Source organism: Schistocerca serialis, chromosome 1 (assembly GCF_023864345.2).
Source record: "Schistocerca serialis cubense isolate TAMUIC-IGC-003099 chromosome 1, iqSchSeri2.2, whole genome shotgun sequence".
Classification (NCBI taxonomy): Eukaryota; Metazoa; Arthropoda; class Insecta; order Orthoptera; family Acrididae; genus Schistocerca; species Schistocerca serialis.
This window is the reverse complement of record NC_064638.1, coordinates 554,817,753-554,840,276: the sequence shown is the minus strand read 5'-3', so window position 1 is coordinate 554,840,276 and position 22,524 is coordinate 554,817,753. Positions and strand designations below refer to the sequence as shown.

The following is a 22,524-nucleotide window of genomic DNA, read 5'->3' as shown; positions in this document are numbered from 1 at the left end:
AGTCAAAACTAAGTGTCATTTAGTTTGTTGCTAATTAAGGAGATAGGAATATTTGAAACAGGAATGCATTTTCCTGACGACTTAAAAAGGACGTAGGGTGGAATCTGAGTGTTGAGTTTAAACATAGACCAATAAAAAAATCATAGAACGAAACTAAAAGATACAACAAAAGGCTGAGACAAAAGCCTCTTGTAGGGAGGTAGGGGAATAACATGCACATTTCAGATGACATGACATGATATGATTAGATTATGAATTGTGCAGTGAAACAGACATTAAAAAATGAACAGTTGGTGATTTATATTTGTGTGTTAGTGTGGTATCAACAGTATGCTGTGCACGGTGAATGTCTTACTGTAACTCTCATGAAAAAAAGCTTTGCCTGTTGTTATTTTGATGATCGTAGATTGAAATGCAACATAGTACTATAGCAAAGCTTCATATCAATTATGAATTAGTTATAACACAGTTGACAGTTTATGTCTAATGACCAATTGACAGAATTGTTATTACTCACTATTTCATGCTGAGTTCATTTAACAATTTATTTGTTTTTCATATAGTGTTCTTTAGAACTCATTAGACGTCAGTGCGCAACGCCCACTTGCAGACAGCAGGTGGCGGTGTGTCGAGGGTGGGAGGCGTGGAAACCAGTGCAGCCATTGTTGTTATGCAGAAATGGAGCAATTTATCAGATATCTGAAAGGGCACGATCATTGGCTTTTGGGTCAAGAGTGGAAGCATTTCTGAAATGGCTAAGTTTGTAAACTCTTTGCATGCTACACTGGTTAAACTATAACGTGTGTCAAAATGGTACTCTCTACAACTACTGCTGAGGCAACTGCTGTGCACCAGAGGCCATAGATGACAGGGGTGAAAGACAGATGTGGAGATTTGTATGGCTGAATAGATGTCTTACTATTTGTCAATTGACTACCCAGATGAACCAAGAGGCTACCAAATGTCTCCTCAATGACTTTTAGTGAACAGGCCTCCACAGCAGGCTCTTTGTTGGTGCACTAACGCCGAATGCTGTACATTGATGATGCAGGCTGGAATTTGCATGCAAATACTGCAAATGGATGTCCACTGAGTGCTGACAGGTAGCCTTTCCAGATGACTCAAGTTATATCTTCCTTCGGACAGATGGCTGTTGCCATGTATGACACAAAACGTCTGAAAGCAAACACTGTGCAACAAGCACTGGAAGGGTGCAGGCTGGAGGTGGGATCATCGTGCATGATAGCATCTACCAGCAGGACAATGCAGCGTGTGTCTCAGCTTGCAGTGTACTTGTGAGGTTCGAAGAGCACCAGCATGAGTTTACTGCACACACCTTGCCTCCAAACTTAGGTCAGGGGAAAAAATCAGGTAAGTCAACTTTATTCAAAATTTGTGTTAGTGCTACAGCTCAGTTCGGAATGACCATGAGAGGCTAAAACTGGAAGAAAATTAAGTGAGCCCAAAGATGTGAGGAATCAAAGTTTTGCTGTATGGGGAAAGAATCACGTAAGTCAGTTTTTCAGTGGAGAGAAACAGGCAAGTCATCTGGTCACAAAAGAGCAGAGAAAATAGATTTCTGATGCAATCTCTTCCCCCAATACATTTGAAACATGGAAAAACAAAAAGGTTCCCGTCCGCATAACTTTTCCAAATATAGCTACTAACGACTTCTGATATAGTCATTCAATACCCGTGTTCTTACAAGAGACAAATCCTTTTTTTATGTTAATTTTGAATACATTGTGAATAAGACCGTAAATGAAGTGAGGTCATGCCTTGAATGAGGACGGTGTTCCAGGAAGAATGGTCAATATTCAGGGATATCACAAGAAGCTAAAAAAGTCTAGTAAACATGGATTCTAAAATGCATACTGATACCTTAAGAGCTATGAGCATTTCTTCAGTAGAAGTGTTTCACACTAGTGAAGATGGACTTATGCTCATAATTCCTAAGATAGGCACTTCAGAGCACACATTTACTAGCCTTTTTTGCTCTGAATGATTGTTCGTCCTGGGACCCCCTTTACACTTTGTGATTCTGCTGCTGGTCAAAATATATACTTAAGTTTTCACTTTCATTAATTATGTAACTCTCAATCAAATTTGTGGCCTGAAGATCAAAATCACATTCCCATTGTTGGACCATTTAAACTTATAGTGCAAAGATTTCAAGGTAATGATCGAAGCATCCAGATATAAGCCATCTCCTCCGACTTTGGTCACTGTTAATGAAGAAATCGTAAACTGTTGGTCTCAAAGTATGCAAAATGCCCTTTCAAAACTCAGCCTACTAAGATAATGTCATCTGAATCCAGCCACTACCATATGCTTAAATATCAAACAACTTATGTAAACTGACACAAGCACACCATTTCCACTGTCCACGAGTGGACTGTTTGATCTGCTTATAACAATATAACTTCAGAACTCCTCACTTCTCTAGTGTTGACAATGACATTGTTCTCTACCCCATCTATAGTTAAAGTGTAGTTGTTCCACTCAAAATGCAATATTACCTTGGTTTAGGTTCAGGTATTGTATTTGACAGGACTAAAGTTCAGTCCCTGCCTGGTCATACAATAATTTCTGTATAAAGGCTCTTTTGGCAATGCTAGTTGAATCAGATAACTTTGCATATGGTATGAAAGGAGATGCAATATAAACATCCAGCAAGGTAACTGAATTTCTGCACTGCAGCGAGCTGCAGTCAATTAGTCTTGCCCACTGTGTGTGTGTACTCAAACAAATACCAGAAAAGAGCAACAGTTTGTAGTTGTCATTTTTTCATCTTTAAAGTGTTGTGTACTTTCACCCGTCATTTGGTGATCAGCAGCAAGTAAACTTGGGTAAATTTTCAATGTCTTTGAAAATAATTCTCAACTCTGAATAGCAGCTGACAAAATGAGACAATGTGCAATAAGTTTATCACCAGAAACTGAGTTCTTAACAGATCATTCTTAAAGACACAGTAATTAAAATACAGTGAAACTGGCAAATACCTACAGTTTTTGATTGGCCTACAAAAGAAATGTAGAGTTCCATCAACATGAAATGTGTTTTTGCTATATAGTCAATATGGTTGCAGAGCTCAGAGGTGGTAATGAGACATTTAATTGCATGTAAATATTTTTATTAGAAATACACACACAATACAAAATAAATAACTCTTCTTAAATATACTCTGTAAAAATATTAAATAACACCGTAAAAAAAGTCAACAGCAAATAATTAACATCCTTAGCACAGAAACTCCTTGATCAGTGCATAGCATTTTTATAATTATTTTTGCAGATATAGTGTTAAGTATAATTTGTAATAAAATACAGATATTAAGTTGTAAGGCTGTGATAAGCTGAATATGATTGTCAATAAGCACCATTTATTGCACTACACTGCTTGGTATTTACATGACCAAATTCTTTGTAATGGTCACAGCCATACAAAATGCATGTTTCAAGAATCATCATTAAAATAATAGTACACTGACTTGTGATCATCATTACTAAAAAACAAAACAAAAAAGTGTTCCACGCTGTAGGGCAAACTTATTTAGCAAAGAGTATACTGCCTTGATGGGATTACAAAAGGTCCTGGTGGCACATATATATATATAAAATGTAAGTGATAGAAAATTAAGTGGTTATTAATACTGACAAATAAGTTTAAAAAGATTAGAAGTTTATGCCTGTACTACTGGAATTAATACAAGTAAGGCTTGAAAAGGGACTATTCTCTCTGAAAGGCCCAAGACATATAGATAGGAAAACTATATAGTATAGCACAAACTGTTTGGGAGAATATGAACTAACAATTCAAAATGAATAGTTCATATCCTAAACAATTTCCTAAATGAAAGTAGCATGCACAGTGTAATCTTAAATACAGCACAACTATAGCTTTGAAGCATAATGAGATGGTAATTATGCTACAACAATCCAATACTATTATTGCTTTGTTTATAAATAATGTATCTATTAACAGACTGAAATAAATGGGAGAAAAGTAATAATTCATTTATCAAATACAAAGGCTACAAATTTCTTGCAACTCTGTGTATCTGTTAAAGCGCTGAGGACTAGCACATGAAAAGTTTGTAATCAATCACTCACTATTAATAAACACACCACACTGATATGAGAAGCATGACACGGGAAAACAAAAAATTTTACATTATGAGATCATCACATGTAAATTTTGTACTTATTTGGAAAACGGGGCAATGTTAACTTCGTATTGCTTTGGTGTTTTAAGTATTACACCTCAATTTGTGAAAACATGTGGTTTTTTTCATATGTACTGACAATTGCCAATTCTTTTCAATGGCTAAAGACCATTGGGAGAATGGGTATATTTATTTGTCTCTTCACTATCTCATATAACTTAACTCTCTTCCAATAATTACTGTAAACATTCTCAAAATGAAAGTTATAATATTACATATAGATAACACAATGGTAAGCATTTCTGAAAATATGTGCTGCTATTCTTCATTGGGTAACCTTATTCAAACAGTGCTAAGAGAGTGTAATTTATGCAATAGTAAGTCACCACAAAAAGGATGCAGGCCAACTGATGTTTCTGGTTTTATATGCTTATCAGCGGAATCCATTTGTTATTTTTTTGTATAAATTAGCAGCCAAGTTTACACAAAACCTGTAACAGGGAAGAATACGCTTAGGTGTTTAACAAGTAATATCCAATATATATGTCAACAATGGTTATCATAAATATTTTGTTTGGCATTGTCAGAAATTTCCTGCATGACATTCCATCAATATGACTTTCATGATAAAAATTTAACCAATCAAACAATGGAAAATCTGGGATGGAATTAAAACCAGTGTGAAATGGATAGATTATCACAGAAAAGCAGCTTTAAGTAGCATACAGACGTATTGAAAAAAAGTACTGTTTGATATTATTTAGCTGCCAGACTAAAACCTTCACCAGCTGTAGAGAAAACAGACACAAATGGCCACTCTCAACTCTGGGCATGAGTATCCAATTGTGACTGTGAGTGAAGTGAAGTAAACAGTAATCTTTGCTGAGGTGGGTACATAAAAGGGACGGCTAGCAGAGTATGGTTGCAAGGATGTGGTGGGGACAGGATAGTGGGCTGTTACGTGCCCCATCAGGAGGCTGTGCTTGGGGCGGGGAGGAGGGGGACAAAGAGGAGAGAAGTAGAGAAGGGGGCAAGCACTAGTAGGTGCATTGGATGGAGAGAAGGTGTATGTAGGGCTGAAGTGGCGGCAGGGAAGGGGCTATAGAAGGTTGAGACCAGGGTGTTACAGGAATGGAAGATGTTGTTGTTGTTGTTGTGGTCTTCAGTCCTGAGACTGGTTTGATGCAGCTCTCCATGCTACTCTATCCTGTGCAAGCTTTTTCATCTCCCAGTACCTACTGCAACCTACATCCTTCTGAATCTGCTTAGTGTATTCATCTCTTGGTCTCCCTCTACGATTTTTACCCTCCACGCTGCCCTCTAATACTAAATTGGTGATCCCTTGATGCCTCAGAACATGTCCTACCAATGGAATGGAAGATACACTGTTTAAAAGAGTTAGGGGAAACATGTATCAGTGTCCAGTATGTTAAATCTATTTTTATACAGGCTGTAGCTGTGGTCCTATTGCATGGCTTGAGATTTTGCTTTCAATATAGGCAGCAAAATTGTTCACCCTCTGCTAGCTGAGTTATGTATTAGTGTCAGGTGACTCCTCAGAAGGAAGTGAGAACTGATGTCCCAGTGCTTCCTAGTGAGGTACACAGATGGCAGTTATCATTTGTGAATGTTGTATTCAATCATTGCATTGAATATGCTTATCTTAATGTTGTGCAAGTTGCAAGGGCAATCTGCTTGAACCAAAAAGGATAGACTTTCGGTTGTGGTGCTGCAGATAACAATGCCTCTCACTGTGTCATCCACTTGTTGTGGACACGCTAAATGGTGACAGATCAGTACACGAGACATATGAAGACCGATATCTGGCCCTCTCTGCAGGTCGTCCTGTTTAACCACAGACTCTCCAACAACTCTTGTGGGTTCTCATTTGAAGAATGGGAACGGATAACACAGGGTGGCCTCATCAGACTTACACAGAGCATGTCAGGCAGCGATAAACACTCACGGAGAGCATACATATTACTGAAGCTCACAAAGTCCAATTACAAGCACTCAGGATGATGGAATGAATGGTTGTTTCCACTTTTTTTCAATGTCTGTCAGACGTTTCAGTTCTTTTTATGTAAATGATTGATGTTTTGTTGTGTACTTAATCTGTGAAAGGTAAATATAAGTTGGTACGGCACCCAGTCCTCAATTATTGCTCAATGGAGTACGACAGACACCCTAATTCTTTTGAGCAGTGTATATTCCAAAGTGAGTTTCCCCCTGTACAGTTCAGAAAAGCTCGTGTTAGTGGAAAATGTCCTTGTGGCATAGACTGTGAAGTATGCTCAGCAACTGGGTGGTCCAGCTGTCCAAAGTTTGGCGGCAGCCATTCATGTGGACAGGCAGCCTGATGTTACTGATACTTGATTTATGGGAATAAGGCCATGGTCCAAGACATAATCCTCTGCCTAACATTTTGTCTTCCATTGCTGGAGACATAATCAGAGGTTCTAACAACTCAGAAAGCTGTTACAGACTCTGACAATCTCAGCAAGCCAAACTGTCTATATGCATCCATGCATTGGTTGGTTCTTAACATCATCAGATTGCTGCTTAAGATTTCAGAGTTGTGCTGACATTTCCTATGGAGTTAGTAGTAGGGAGTAACCGGTAGCTGTTTCACTATGCCCTAAGGCCCACAACTCCTCTTAATTTCAGCCCTCCTTTTCTGTTGAAACTGTTTTTGAGCTTTTGAATTTCTATGGACACTATAAATCCTAGTGCAGTAAATCTTGCTAAAACCACATTGTCAGAGAAACCAGTTTGGTTGTTTCCTGCTCCTAGTTTGCGATCTGCTGCTGCTGATTTATCCACACTGCCTAGGTGACAATAGCTCTTGTGTTCCTTAAGGCAAGTGTCAATGCTTCTTTTTGTAGTTCCTGTGTACAACTGGCTGCAAGTGCATGGGATTTAATATACTCCTGCTGTGGTAAGTGGCAGGTAGAGGTTTTATAAATGGAAGGAGACCTTTCCTTTTAATTGCTTCTATTAGAAGTTCTATACCTATTAGAAGGACATTGTTAGATGATTGTGCTCGTCCTCCAAGCACTGTGACTCACAGATTCTTTCAACTCAGACCACTAACATTTCGATCACTCCTCCTTTCTACTTGGTATGATGATGGGGAATTTTTGTGGAGGTAGCTATCCACGTGAGCAGGTTTTTTTGTAGACTTTATGCCCTAAGTTCTGTCAGGTCTTCTAATTACCCACACACCAAAAATGAAGTTATATTATAATTAACATTATCCAGAAAATTTATAAGTTCAGAGAGTTCTTTTTGTCGATGAGCCCATATACAGAAAGTATCATCCACATACTGAAGCCAACATGAGCATTTCTTCTTCGTTGTCTGAAGGGCTGCTGCTTCAAATTTTTCATATAAAAATTAATTACAACTGTGCTGAATGGGTTCTCCATAGCCACACTACTAGTCTGCTCACTGAATTTGTCGTCCCATTGAAAGTAAGGTGAAGTGAGACAATTTTTATTTATTTATTTATTTATTTATTTATTGTTCCGTGGGATCAAATTAAGGAGAAGTCTCCATGGTCATGGAACGAGTCAATACATGAAATTATAACACGATATTAGAAACAGATAAAATGAAATATAAAAAAACATATTCAGGTGACAAGTCGTAAGTTTAAATGAAGAAAATCAACAATGTAACACTGGAATTTGCTTAATTTTTTAGCTCTTCCAGGAGCTCCTCGACAGAATAGAAGGAGTGAGCCATGAGGAAACTCTTCAGTTTACACTTAAAAGTGTTTGGGCTACTGCTAAGATTTTTGAGTTCTTGTGGTGGCTTATTGAAAATGGATGCAGCAGAATACTGCACTCCTTTCTGCACAAGAGTCAAGGAAGTGCATTCTACATGCAGATTTGATTTCTGCCTCGTATTAACTGAGTGAAAGCTGCTAACTCTTGGGAATAGGCTAATATTGCTAACAACAAACGACATTAAAGAAAATATACACTATGCGGGCAATGTCAGAATTCCCAGATTTTTGAATAGGGGTCGACAAGAGGTTCTCGAACTTACACCACATATAGCTCAAACAGCCCGTTTTTGAGCCAAAAATACCCTTTTTGAATCAGAAGAATTACCCCAAAAATAATACCATACGACATAAGCGTATGAAAATATGTGAAGTAGACTACTTTTCGTGTTGAAGTGTCACTTATTTCAGATACTGTTCTAATGGTAAATAAAGCAGCATTTAGCTTCTGAACAAGATCCTGGACATGGGCTTTCCACAACAGCTTACTATCTATCCGAACGCCTAGGAACTTGAACTGTTCCGTCTCGCTTATAATATGCCTATTCTGTCTGATCAAAATATCAGTTCTTGTTGAATTGTGAGTTAGAAACTGTAAAAACTGAGTCTTACTGTGATTTAGCATCAAATTATTTCTCACAAGCCACTAACTTATTTCATGAACTACATTATTTGTTACTGTTTCAATATTACACACAAGATCCTTCACTATCAAGCTGGTGTCATCAGCAAACAGAAATATTTTTGAATCACCTGTAATACTAGAAGGCATATCATTTATATAAATAAGAAACAGCAGTGGCCCCAGCACCGACCCTTGGGGAACGCCCCACTTAACAGTGCCCCATTGGGACTGAACATCACTACCACTCTCAATATTGCGGAGAGTTACCCTCTGCTTTCTGTTCTTAAAGTAAGAGGCGAACCAATTGTAAGCTACTCCCCTTACTCCATAATGGTCCAACTTCTGCAGTAATATTTTGTGGTCAACACAGTCAAAAGCCTTCGTCTAATCAAAGAAAACACCTAGCATTCGCAACCTTTTATTTAATCTGTCCACCTCACAGAGAAAAGAGAATATAACATTTTCAGTTGTTAAACCGTTTCTAAAACCAAACTGAACATTTGACAGCAAATTATGTGAATTTAAATGCTCCAGTAACCTTGTATATACAACCTTCTCGATAACTTTAGCAAACACCGATGGCATAGAAATAGGTCTAAAATTGTCAACATTATCAATGTCTCCCTTTTTATAAAGTGGCTTCACTACCGAGTACTTTAATCGGTCAGGAAACCGACCACTCCTAAAGGAAAAGTTACAGATATGGCTGAGAACTGGGCTAACATACATAGAACAATACTTCAGTATTCTGCTAGATACCCCGTCATATCCATGAGAGTTCTTTGTCTTTGGTGATTTAATTATTAACTCAATCTCCCTCTTGTCAGTATCATGGAGGAGCATTTCAGGTAACAGTCTCGGAACACTTTTTTCTAAGAGCGCTATATGATTCCCTGTTGGGACTAGGTTTCTATTTAGTTCACCTGCTATATTCAGAAAGTGATTATTAAATACTGTACATATATGCGACTTATCAGTAACACTGACATTCCCACTACGCACTGATTCTATATCCTCGACCTGTCTCTGCAGACCAGCAACTTCCTTTACGACTGACCATATGGTTTTAATTTTATCCTGAGACTTAGTTATTCTATCTGCATACCACATACTTTTTACCTTCCTAATAACATTTTTAAGCACCTTACAATACTGTTTGTAATGGGCTGCTGCATTTAGATTTTGACTGTTTCTAACGTTTTGATATAATTGCCACTTTGTTCTACAAGAACCTGTTTGTGCTAGTACCCTGTTTTAAACGTTCTAACGGAAAGCAACTTTCAAAGAGCATGAGAAAAGTCTTGAGAAAAGCATTATATTTATCGTCTACTGTATCAGCGCTATAAACATCTTGCCACTTTTGTTCCTTTATAAGGTTTACAAAGGTCTCTACAGCAACTGGATCAGCTTTCCTGAAGAGCTGATGACTATATTTAACACGTGTTGCAGCACAAAAATCTTTTAAAGTTAATATTTGTGCATCATGATCTGAAAGGCCATTCACCTTTTTGCTAACAGAATGCCCTTCTAGTAATAAGGAATGAACAAAAATGTTGTCTATGGTTGTTCTACTGTTCCCTTGCACTCTCGTTGGAAAGAACATGGTTTGCATAAGATTATATGAATTAAAGAGGTCTACCAGCATCCTCTTCCTTGCACAATCACTTATACAATTAATATTGAAGTCACCACGTATAACTAACTTTTTGTATTTCCTATAAAGTGAACCAAGAACCTCCTCTAGCTTTAGCAAAAATGTTGTGAAATCGGAGTCTGGGGATCTATAAATAACAACAGTTAGAAGTTTAGCTCCGTTAAATTTAACCATACCTGCACATCATTCAAACACCTTTTCAGTGCAGTACTTTGAAACATCAATTGACTCAAATGGGATGCCGTTTTTCACATACATGGCTACTCCCCCACACCGCAAAGAGCTCCTCGAAAGAAGAAGAGAGAGATCTATCATATACGTTGTGAAAATAATTTCCAACTGTGACATCATCTACATACTTTAAACCAACAAGAAAGGTGATCGAATATTTGAACAGTGCAAGGGACCTCCACGTGCTATTTGCCACCTAAGGAGTATATAAAATCCCATGCTTTTGTGGTCAAGTGTGCATAGGAACTACAAAAAGAAGCACTAACCCCCACCTCAAGGAACACATCAGAAACTGAGTGCTTCTCAGTGTAAACTCAACATCATTCAAATCTATGCCACTACTGCTGCAGCACTGGATGAGGAGATAGGGGAATTTTATGAGCAACTGGAACAAGTCCTTTGTAAGATTCCTAACAAAGAACAGGCATTAATTCAAGAAAGAGTGAAATGACAGGCAGATACATACTAGATTTCTGCTTGAGTAACGGCTTGACTGTCTGTAATACTAAGTTCCATCATCACCCAAGATGACTGTACATCTGGATATCATGTGGTGATAGATTTAGAAACCACACTGACTTCACCTTGGTGTGAAGACACTGGAAGACCTTGGCCTTGGACTATTCGACCTTCCCTGGAGCTGACTGTGGAAGTGATGATCTGCTGTCAATGAAAATGTGTCAACATCAGAATGACAACACAGTGCAAATCATCCTTGGATATCACAGTCCACATTACAGATAAGTAAACAGAGAAGCATCCTGAAATAAATGTACCCACACCACCCAGGATGAAGACAGGTATAAGAACATTTGCAGAGAAATACAATGGAATTGCATAAAGGACAGACCACACTTCATTCAGGGTATCTCTGATGAGATAGAACATCACAAGCACAATTAAGTATGTGATCTCTTCACGAAACTTAACAGCATCAGCAGTAAAATTAATCCTTGTATGTGGGTGGTAGACGATCAGAACAGCAACTCTATCGGAGACAAGGAAGATACTGTGATGAGGTGTTGTATTCTGGGATTAATAACAGTACGGAAAGTCAAGCAGTTAATCAAATTACATCTGGAGATCTACATATCCCCTGGCCTACATAATATATCTGGTGAGGCAATCAAAGGACTGGAGTAGAAAGGTGTTGATGTTCTGCATTCAATATGTACAAGAATATGGGAAAATGGGGAGTGGTCAGAAGACTGGCTGAAGTCTCTCTTCATCTTCCTACCCTACAATTATCAAACAACTGCTCTCATATCCCACACAAGCAAAATTTTTCTCTACATCTTGTACCAGTGTTTGAAGCCATACATTCGATCTGAGATATCCACAGAACAAGCAGGTTCTGTTGAAGGAAACAGAACTTTTGTACAGATTCTCACCATATGACAAATAACTGAGAAATAGTGAGAGTTCTGTATTCCTGTCTTCATCTGATTTCTTGACTAGAGGAAAGCCATTGACTGTGTTGTCTGGAAAAAGTTGTGGCTGCTGCTTGCAGATTTCGGTGTCCACACTTGACAGCTTTGATTGGAAGTCTATACAATAATCAATTCACAGCTGTGAAGACAAGTACTGGCACAAGTGATTCCTTCAGTGTTTCACAACAAGTCAGGACAGGGCTGCATTCTGTCCCCCCAAACTGTACATCATCTATGCAGAACATGCCAATATTAATGCTCTTCATGGTTGGACTAAAGGAATTTCAATTTATGGTAGAACTGTTAACAACCTCCATTTTTTGCTGACAACACTATGCTTTTGGCCAGCAGTGAAAATGAACTTGCTGAGCTACTAACACTGGTCTACCATATGTATTCGACCTCAATCTCAGCAATTCCAAACCCCTGGTTTTGCACTTCAACATACAGTGTTTTGGTAGATGATTTTGTATCTCGTATTAATGCTTCAAAATAAAAAAGTATTACGTTACCAGCACTAATATTATATAATGTAATAATCATTTGAATGCCCTACTGTCGGTTTTATTAAATTAATTACAGGGTAAAGTGTTCGTTTATTTATTTTACTCAATCAATTCAATATAGCAGTAATTTGCACAAATATTTCAGTTTTTTAATGTTAAGAAAAGTGTCCTGAAATGTCCCAGTTTATGATTCATAAATTATGGCCATTTTTAGTTAATTTTAGAGAAATGTCCTTGTTTGCTAGCAACAAATTCTGGCAACCCTAGTCTTGCATCTAGGTCTATTGCAGGGATATGAGCCCTGGAGCAAAGGGTTGGGAGCGGAGCTGGATTAGGGACAGACAAGGATACTGCATAGGTTGAACGGATGGCAGAATACCACTATGGGAGGGATGCAGAAAATCATTTCTTGGCAAAGCAAGAGGTGGTCACAGCCCTGACAGAGAACATGTTTCAGTCACTTCTATCTGGTTGGGGGGGGGGGGGGGAGGGGGGGGGCAGAGAGATGGTAAGTGATTGGGGACACAAGGCATGAGGATCTGTTTCTGGACAAGGTGGGGAAGGTAATTTTGCTCTGTGCAGGTCTCAGTGAGGCACTAGACGTGTATCTGGGGACGGAGTGTGTGCCACTACGGACATGACAACCACAAGTGGCTAGGCTGTATGAAGGGTGCTTCATGGTGGGGAATGGGTGGCAACTGTTGAAGTGGAGGCATTGTTCATGGTTGGTAGGTCTGATGTGGACAGATGTACTGATGTAGCCATACTTGAGGAAGCTGCCTTGTTGGGTTAAGGAGGACAAGGCGGAGTGAAGAGGGGAGAAGGTTTGAGGTTCTGGAGTGATGTTATCAGTTAAACTGAACCAGGTAAGAGGTTTGGGTTTCAGGTTGGTTAAGAAAGATGCCTCTAGTTGGTCCCTGAATTAGGATGGCGCCATGTGGGTCCCCATTGCTGTATCACAGACTTGTTGGTAGGTGATGTCTTCCAAGGAGAAGTGATCACGGGTGAGGATATAGTTGGTCGTGGTGACAAGGAAGGTGGCTGTAGATGTGAAGTCAGTTGGGTGTGGGGAAAGGTACTAGGTGAAGTGCAACAAAATACACATGGTTCACGCAGGACCAGGACAACACACAAAGGGAGGTAGTGAGATCAAGTTTAGTCCGGGAATAATTATATCAGTAGGTAAAATGTAACACATCTGGTACTGAACCTACCATGTTATTCCTCCTTGACCCCACCCCAAGCCCCTTCTGTACCCTCCAATACCTATCTCAGCAAAGATCGCTGTTTACCTCAAACACAGTTGCAGTTGGGTGTTAGTGCCTGGAAACAACAGTGCTTGTATGTGTGTGTGTGTGTGTGGGGGGGGGGGGGGGGCATGCTCATATTTCGTGTACATCTGATATCTGATGAAGAACAGTCTGGTAGCTAAATAAATAATAGCTAGCAGGATTTTTTCAGTTTGTCTGTCATCCGCTCAAATTCAACCGATATTATTAAACAGGAATTTCTCCCAATACAAAGAAGTTTTAAAAAAATGACAGAATGGAATGCATGGAGCTGTAACATGGAAAAACTGCTGATAAAATACTGACATCATGTTGCTTGTTTAAAAGCTAATAAATAAAAAATCATACTATTAGTTGATAAGCTAATACACATATTTAATGAAACCAATTTATTAATTCTGAGCACATTTTCATCCAGAAAGAAAGTTCCTTGAAGGTTGTTTGATAGAAAGCAAAAAAGATGAAAATCTGAGGGTGCAAAAACAGGTGAATAAGGTGGGTGGGTGTGATTTCCCAATCCAACTCTGTATAGCATTTTCTGTCACTCTAGCAGAATGTGGGCAGACATTATTGTGGAGTAGCGTCACTTCACACAGTCTTCCTGGTCGATGTTCTCGGATCATGTCTGCAAGACGTCTCGTTGAGAATAAATGTCAGTAGTGATGGTTACGCTTTGGGGAAGCAATTCATAGCACACCCCACCATTGTTGTTCCACCAGATGCGTAACATTATCTTTTGTGGAGAGTTTTATGGAGAGTTGCTGCTTCATTTGGGCTCAACCATTCCTTTCTTTTCCTATCATTCCTTGCCACCAGTAATGATACAGGACAGGAATGGTCAGTGTTGCTCACAAGCCAACTGATGATGAGCAAGCAGAGATGCACGTATGGCCACCTGCTGATTTTTGTGTCTTTGGCTTAGGGCATGTGGCACCCATACAACCGATTTTTGAACCTTTCTCATTGCATGCAAATGTCACACAGTACTGGAATAGTCACATTTCATCACATCTGCCAGTTCTCGAGTAAACTGACATGGATCATTGGGGTTTAATGTGTTCAAACAATCTTCTTCAAACCCTGAAGGTCCCGCTGAACATGGAAAGTCACTAACGTCAAAACGATCCTCCTTAAAACAATTTTCATGCCATGCTCAGTTCAATGGCATTATCCCCATACACAGAACAAATGTTTTCAGTTTCCTCTGTTATTGTCATCCCTCTATTAAAATCAAACATAATGTATCAGAAATGTTCCAGTTTCTTCATTTGGCACTCCATTTTCTAGTGCCCACAGCTCCGCGCACTATTCCAAATGACAATATGTAAATCAAATAGCAACAGTCAACTACAAATAAATAATGACAATCGATAAATAAACCTGCAGCAACTGGAATACCAATGTCCAAAACAAAAATGCTACAAATTTATGCACCAACCTAATATAATGTTTTCCAGTTATATTTGCTCAAAAGTGTTTTGCTTTACTTCTGAAGAACCTCTGTCAAATCTAAAAAATAATCAGATTTAAAAATTGACATTAGTAATGTAAAAGATTACATGCTGCTTTCACTGAAAGCATGTCTGTCTGTGATTAGTACTAGATACTGTGGCACTATTAATATGACTGTCACTGTTTAAACAGTGCTTAAACAGAATTTAGCATCATCACTGTATCCTCACAAATATTGTTTGTAAGAAAAGACTGAATAGTCTGGCATCTAGGAGATTGTATTGGTCTCAATTTCTGGATAAGATGCATAACTTTAGATCAAGTAATTTCCGAGCTCAAAGCTTCCATTTCCTACATAGGCGGTGACAATCAATTTGCAAACTTTATCACACTTCAGTGACATGCTGTGTGCTTATCTGAAGCACATGGGAAGGTTCTTAATTTATTATTTAATTAATTATTGTCTATTTACTCACGAGATAAGGAACAGAACCTATAACATTCATATCAGTTACTGTGCCTTTCCTTCACCTAATAGTTAGGGTAATGTGTTTGGAAGATAATGGTCAAGGATACAGCTAGACAGTAGAAACAACCAATATGAGTTGCAAGGACAGCAGAATATAAGATTTTTAGGTCTGCAGAGGCATTAAGTACAACAGAGTTTTAGTGAGAGTGGCTAACTGTAGTGCAAGTTTGCTGCCAGTAAAATCACAGAGTGAAATCATATTTTAGCTGCATAAAGACTTTGTGAGACTGGTACATGTTTGAAGTCATGGGTTCAGGTGCATATTCTGAGGCCATTCGCATGGAAGTGTTTGCAGAACTAGCACTCCTGGAAGAAAGGATATTGAGGAGACATGGCTTAGCCACAGCCTGGGAGTTGTTTCCAGAATGAGGTTTTCACTCTGCAGCGGAGTGTGCACTGATATGAAACTTCCTGGCAGATTAAAACTGTGTTCTGGACCGAGACTCAAACTCAGGACCTTTGCCTTTTGCGGGCAAGTGCTCTACCAGCTGTGAGGATGGGGCGTGAGTCATGCTTGGGTAGCTCAAATGGTAGAGCACTTGCCTGTGAAAGGCAAAGGTCCCGAGTTCGAGTCTTGGTCCAGCACACAGTTTTAATCTGCCAGGAAGATTCATATCAGCGCACACTACGCTGCAGAGTGATAATCTCATTCTGGTCTACCTACTCACTCATCGACGAATTTGATGTGACAGTAGAAGACAGCAAAATGAAAGCTGGAATCTTAAATTTAACATTTGAAAAATCATTCACACAAGAGGAACATATCGACATGACACTGTTTGTCTGTCTTACAGACTCCCTTATGGAGGACACAGAGCATTTCCAGTGTTGAGAAAGAAGCGACTGAAAGAGTCGAAGACAAAGAGGTGACCACGTCCAGATAAAATCCCAATTCGGGTTTACAGAGAGTACTCCACGACTTGGTCCCTTACTTAGTGTGCATTTATCGTGAATCTCTCACCCACTGCAAAGTTCTAAGTGACTGGAAAAAAGTGCAGATGACTCCTGTATATAAGAAGGGAAAGAATGAACATGTAAAATTACAGACCAACATTTTTAACACTGGTTCGCTGCAGAATTCTTTAACATATTCTCAGTCTGAATATAATAAATTTCCTTGAGGCAGAAAAGCTTTAATCCACAAGTCAGCACAGATTTAAAAACCACTGCTCACGTGAAATTCAGCCTGTCCTTTTCTCACGATATCCTGTGAACTGAGGATGCAGGTTAACAGATAGATTCAATATTCCAAGGTCTCTGGAAAGCATTTGACATGGTGCCCCAGTGCAGACTGTTAACAAAGGTCCAAGCATACGAAATAGGTTCCCAGATATGTGAGTGGCTCGAAGACTTCTTAAATAATGGAACCCTTCTTAAATAATAGAAACCATTACATTGTCCTTGTAGGCAAGTGTTCATAAGAGACAAGGGTATCATCAGAAGTACCCCAGGCACATGTGATAGTACTGCTCTTGTTCTACATAAATTATCTTATGGATACATTGAGCAGCAATCTGCAACTGTTTGCCGATGGTGCTGTAATGTATGGGAAAGTATCACTGTTGAGTGACTGCAGAAGGATACAGAATGACTTATATAGAATTTCTATTTGGTATGATGCAGAAAAGTGTTAGTTAAAGCAGAAGAGTAGGAAAGGCAATCCTGTAATATTTGAATACATTGTTAGTGATGTGCTGCTTCGCAAAGCCAGATCAGTTAAATATCTACGTGTAATGTTGCAAAGTGATATGAAATGGATCGAGCATGTAATGATGGCAATAGGGAAAGTGAATGGTAGACATTGGTTTATTAATACACCTCTAGAAAAATGTAGCTCACCTACAGAGGAGACTACATACAGAACATTTGTATGGCCTGTTCTTGAGTATTGTTCGAGTGTCTGTGATCCCCACCACGGCAAATTAAAGAAAGACATCAAAACAATTGAGAAGTGTGCTGCTAGACATGTTACCAGTAGATTCAGTTAACATGTGATTGTTACGGAGATGCTTGGTGAGCTGAAATGGTAATCTCTGGAGAGAAGATGACATTCTGTACCAAAGAACTACTGATGAAATTTAGAGAACAGGCATTTGCAGTTGGCTGCGGACCGATTCTATTGCTGCCAATATGCATTTTGCGTAAAGACCGCAAACAAGATATGAGGGAATAGGGCTTGCATGGAGGCATACAGACAGTCACTTTGCCCTCATTCCATTAGGGAGTAGAATGGGAAAGGAAATGATCAGTAGTGGCATATAGTAACCCTCCACCAGACACCCTAACTGGCTTGTGGAGTATGGATGTAGAAGAAGAATGTTTTTTGGTGTGCAACACATATGAAATGCAGGTACTCTTGACAGTTATTGGGTGTGTTATGGACAGAGGTATGGCTGGAATCCTCAGAGAGAGATGGAGGTCAACATCCAAGAAGGTGGCATGTTTGGCTGGAGAGGAATGTGCAGCAGTTGGAAGAGATGATGTTAAAGCTGTGGAGGAATGATGATAGGGCCCAAATCATGAAGATATCATCAATGAACCTGAACCGAACAAGTGTTTTGGAGGACAGGAAGGTTTCCTCCAGATGACCCATAAACAGGCTGGCATAGGTGATGTGTTGTGGATGTGCCAATGATCATGCCACGGATTTGTATGCATATCTTCCCTTCAAAGGAGAATTAGTACTGATGAGGATGTACTTAGGTATATAGTGAATATGGTGGTGGGTTTGGGTTTGGAAAGAATTTGGGAGAGGTTTGTTTGGTAACTACAAGGTTGGTTACAGGGAAAGCTGATGTACAGGGAGGTGGTATCAACAGTGATGAATGGGGGCCCAGGAGGTAATGGAGTGAGGATGGTTGAGAGTCAGTAAAGGGCATGGTTCATGTCTTTAATATGGGAAGCTATGCTTTTGGGCAACTGGTTGGTGATGTTCGCCACCAACAGATTCTTTCAGTAGGAACACAGTACCAGCAACAATGGGGTACCCAAGAGTGTTGTGGGTATATGTATAGGGGGCATTAAGAAAGAGAGACTAGATGGATTCTGGGATGAGCCTGAGGATTTGAGTAGGAGATTACACTGGACTTCTGGGATGGGATGACTAGGGCAAGGCAAGGCTAGTAGGTGGAGGAATCAGTGGACAGACTCGTTTAGTCAGATAATCACTGAGATTCATCAGGATAGTGGTGGAGCTTTTGTCTGCAGGGATTCATCAGGATGGTGGTGGAGCTTTTATCTGCAGGGACGATGGTTAAATCAGGACCTGTCTTGAAGTTATGGGTGGCTGTTCTTTCCTACATTGTGAGTTTCGTGTTCCATTGAAGGAATGTGGGAGAAGTGAGTGAGGCCAAGTTGGAGGTGCCAAATTCCTGAAAGGTAACCATGTAGGGATTAAGTGGGAGTCTGTGATGTTCACGCTTGAATAGTGGTATGGACTTAGATAAGCCAGATTCAATGTTGAGATTTGGTTGGAGGGATTGGTGGCAATAAAGTTTTCCAGCACAGGGAACAGGAAACGAAGAGTGGATCTTTGATGAGTCTGGGGTTGAACTTGAGCGTGGGGATCAAGGTGAGGCCTTTAGATAGGGCTGAAACTTGCATAGGTTGATTTTCTTTTGTGGGATAGGTTGGTTACAGTGTTTTTCGTTTGTTAAAATGCTTGGATTTGTACGGTGTTGGGAGTGAGCTTTAGGGGACGTGGTGGACAGAAAATGTCAGCAAGCCAGATTCTGGGTGCTATAAAGGTTTGATGAGGGGCTTCACTAGGGTAGACTAGATATTTTCTGGGTAGTGGTGCTCCAAGGTTAGATTAAGATTTCAATAAATTTGAAAACTTCTGGATGTGGTTGTCTGAAGTCCTCTTCCAGGTGTTGAAGGGCAAGGGATTCGATTTGGGAGATAAAGTGTAGGTAGTTCAGGTTGCACAGTAACATTATTTTGTAGAGGGAGAAAGGTGGTTGAGGAATGTCTGCACCATGAAAATTTGTTTCTATAGTATCAGATTAATGACGGATATGAATTGGCAGAATCTGAAGATTTTAAGGTCATTGTGAAAGAAGGAGTGGTTACTACACAGGGAAAATTTTATGGTTAGGCCACTGGGGGAGGAAGGGGAGAGGAGAAGGGGAGTCCATGGCTTAGACAGTCTTTAGGGAACAGAATGTGGGACTTTGTTTCAGCTAGGGATAGGGATATTTTTCTTTTAAGTATGCATGAACATTATAGGGGAATATAGGCAATAAAACTGGATGGTACTGATGAGAGGGAAAAAGAAAAAAAACACAAAGTAAACATGTAAAACAGAGATGGGACATGGACAAATGAATACATTGCACAGCAGTAAAGGAATCTATGGATAACAGTTTGGAAGTTTGATAAATTAAAATGGAGGAGCAAATTGTACCGTGGTGTCTCTGTGTTGTGTTGATATTTGTTTGTGACAGTTGTGTATAGGAAAATAATTTGCTTCATGTGAAATGATGAGAAGAGTAATGTGGGGAAGAGGGGTAGATAGCCTAGAAGATAAAATGCTCCACTACCTCACGTGATTTGATGACAAGAGCAATATGACAAGAGGAAGAAAAGTGAGAAGGAAAATATAGGGAAAGATATGGATGGACAGGAGGAGATAAACAGGGCTTTCCATTATGATGACAATGAGGATTGGTATTTGCACTTCAAATGGTTGCAATAGCATTTCCAAATTCTTATGTGTAATGGATCTAAATATTTAGTCACTTTGTTGTCTTCGTCATCATAAGAAGTGATTCAGCTATTGTACAACTGTTGTTGCCTAAAGTGCATGAAGTCCTGGAACATTATCAACATAAGACCAAGACTACAGCTCAATCAGTGTTGTAGGCTGCAATCAGAGCTGTAGCAAGTGTGAGTAACAGGTGTGTGTGGACTGAGTTGTCAACACAATCCCATTGTTCAAATCCTCTACATCAGCAATATTATGTGGAGTTATTGTTAACCAGGGAATGTGTCATTCCAATGGACACAGACAGGGAAGTGAGAAGACTTTTTCTTTTTTCTTTTTTTTCAGAATCTTCCTTTAGAACGAAGGCTAAAAATCACTTGCTGTTTTGATCTTCCACAGGCAGCAGATCTTTATCTCATTTTGGATCAGGAAATTACAGCACTGTCTACAGAGTAATGGTTGGTACAGAAACAGTCCACCTAGCTCTGTTCTCACCGCCGAATGCAACCCCCTTTCACAGTAAATTTCTCTCCACACAGGCTAAATAGAAAGGTGCCACATCAGGTTATAGCTTACTTACGCAGGTGACACTGGGCATAATTTTTCCTTACTGAATGCTTTATCATCTTACAGGTTTTTGCAAAAATTGGCTTGATTGTCATTGTCTTGCGAAGCATCCATGTCAGCATGTGCCAGAAGAGAGGTGATTTGTTTCTGTTACAATAACTAGGCCACATTCAAATGTGTGTCACTCTTGAAACCTAGGCAATCCAAAGACAAATGAACTCATTCATCATGTCCAAGCTCCAAAAATCCATTGACTGATATGTAAAAAAATGTGACTATTGAATTACAATTGTTCAGTACCACTCTGACTTTTCAAGCCTCAGCACCTCTAATAAATTATGGTGGCCATGAGACCCTTACTGCAAAAAAAAATTAGTACTATTATTGTGTACAGAAAAATGTCATGATAAATTCAATTTCTAGTCATAGCCTCAACATACTCACAGAATACCTTTGAACTCAACAGTTTCAAAACTTTTTGTTTCTCAACAGAGACAGTTAACACATTTTTGTCCTTTTCTGGACTGTTTTCCCCTGGACTAGGACAGCACAAGTCACATTCACATGCCCCTGATGGCAGTACCACATTTCTTATACTCATGGATCACCTGCACATGATGCGAGATACCACAAAGGCAGAACTGGATTATTTCTAATCAGAATGTGACTGTGCCTATACTAACAAGTTCATGAGCATACTCCTTATGTATTGTGAAGATTTGTTCTGCTTGGTGATGACTGTTTTTCCGAGATTTATTTATCAGATACTTATTTACTGTTCCTTTCAGTGCATCATCACAGGATTTTTTTTAATACCGAACAAAAGCTTTGGACTGTAACAATCCCTTTGTTTGTGTCTTGGAATTTCCAATGCCTCTTTCATTTTTACTTAAGAAAAACTCGTTGACAATATCCCCTCTTGATGACTAGCCTGTATATAGAAAAATTATAGACATTGTCTGAAACTTCGCAATCTGCAGAATTTGTACAAGGGGTAGTCATAAATTTCTGTCTATCACCTAGAAAGAATAAAGTTACATAATAAATTTTTTATTCGTTTGCATGTACATGCCTGCTGACCTGTTGCGCATAGAAATCCCAACACCACAATACTGTAACATTTGTTTTAGGCAACCTAGATGATTTCTGTAACTTTCTGGATTGGCCTGACAGCTTGAACATTTCCACTACAAAATTCCCACACAAATCTCCATTTTATCAATAGGCTGCAGTGTTTTGTTTCTGTTCCCCTAGCTGTGTGATACGGTTCTGTGGCAAGGGGATTTCAATGTGTTACAGGATAGCAGATGTACCTGCAAATAAACAAACAATTAGCATATTTATGTTGTAATAAAAATTTTATGGCTACCTCTCATATGCAGTTTAAAGAAATTTCAATTCTTAAAAAGATTGTTACAGTAACTGGGCTTCATTAACAGCAAAAAAAGGGAATATTACTATCACTGCAACTGGAAGAAAGGAAAAAAAATTACAAATTTTTATACACAAAATAAACTGTTTTCTGTCAAATGCAGCTCAAGTCTCTAAACCCTTAAATATGCCTTATAAATGAATGTCTTA

The 22,524-nt window shown here is 39.2% G+C and overlaps 1 protein-coding gene across 1 annotated transcript in view; it reads right to left on the bottom strand.

Moving 5' to 3' along the window:
• Positions 1-3,140: 3,140 nt before the first annotated feature.
• Positions 3,141-22,524, bottom strand: part of LOC126475371 (nurim homolog) — a 64,537-nt gene continuing 45,153 nt past the window's right edge. Inside the window, exon 6 of the mRNA XM_050103192.1 lies at positions 3,141-4,656. The gene's annotated coding sequence lies outside the window, so the exon portion shown is untranslated. The remainder of the gene's footprint in view (positions 4,657-22,524) is intronic.